At 39.0% G+C, this 1,175-nt stretch overlaps 1 non-coding gene across 1 annotated transcript; it reads right to left on the bottom strand.

The window, feature by feature from the left end:
* Positions 1 to 741: 741 nt before the first annotated feature.
* On the bottom strand, positions 742 to 845 carry LOC112704584 (small nucleolar RNA R71). The gene has a single exon (XR_003155201.1). It is a non-coding gene; the product is annotated as a small nucleolar RNA R71 (small nucleolar RNA).
* Positions 846 to 1,175: the final 330 nt, after the last annotated feature.

The raw sequence follows: 1,175 nt of genomic DNA, 5'->3' as shown, positions 1-1,175 counted from the left end.
CTCTTAATTTTTGAAATTCTCTCCCTCTCATCTTCTTCTATTTATTTATTCATTTACTAACACTTCTCTTCATCTAGAAATTCGAACTCTCTCTTCTCCTCTATGTTCGAATTTTTCTCATCCTTCTTCTATTCCTTTTTTCTTCTACTAACATAAAAAAATCTCTATACTGTGACATAGAGGATTCTTCTTCTTTTCTGTTCTCTTTTTTTTCATATGAGCCGGAGCAAGGACAAGGACATTCTTGTTGAAGCAGATCCTAAACCTAAAAAGACTCTGAAGCTAAAGCACAACAATCCAGAAAAAAACCTTACAGAGAATCTCGAAAAAGAAAGAGACATGACCGAACCCAACAACAATGGTGGAGGCGCAAGGAGGATGCTTGGTGATTATACTACACATACTTCCAACTTTTATGGAAGAAGCATCTCACTCCCTGCCATTGGAGCAAACAATTTTGAGCTAAAACCTCAACTATTTGCTCTAATGCAACAGAACTGCAAGTTTCATGGACTTTCATCAGAAGATCTCTATCAGTTTTTAACTGAGTTCTTGCAGATCTGTGATACTGTTAAGACTAATGGAGTAGATCCTGAAGTCTACAAGCTCATGCTTTTCCCTTTTGCTGTAGGAGACAGAGCTAGAACATGGTTGGATTCACAACCTAAAGATAGTCTGGACTCTTGGGATAAGCTGGTCACAGCCTTCTTGGCCAGGTTCTTTCCTCCTCAAAAGCTGAGCAAGCTTAGAGTGGATGTTCAGACCTTTAAGGAAAAAGATGGTGAATCCCTCTATGAAGCTTGGGAAAGATACAAGCAGTTGACCAAAAAGTGTCCTTCTGGCATGCTTTCAGAGTGGACCATTTTAGATATATTCTATGATGGTGTATCTGAGCTTTCTAAGATGTCACTGAACCATTTTGCAGGTGAATCCATTCACCTAAAGAAAATGCCTGTAGAAGCTCAAGAACTCATTGATATGGTTGCAAATAACCAGTTCATGTATACTTCTGAAAGGAATCCTGTGAATAATGGGACGCCTCAGAGGAAGGGAGTTCTTGAAATTGATACTTTGAACGCCATATTGGCTCAGAACAAAATGTTGACTCAGCAAGTCAACATGATTTCTCTGAGTCTGAATGGATGGCAAAATGCATCCAACAGTACTAAAGAGGC

Source organism: Arachis hypogaea, chromosome 7, assembly GCF_003086295.3.
Source record: "Arachis hypogaea cultivar Tifrunner chromosome 7, arahy.Tifrunner.gnm2.J5K5, whole genome shotgun sequence".
Lineage (NCBI taxonomy): Eukaryota > Viridiplantae > Streptophyta > Magnoliopsida > Fabales > Fabaceae > Arachis > Arachis hypogaea.
This window is presented reverse-complemented; position numbering and strand designations above follow the sequence as displayed.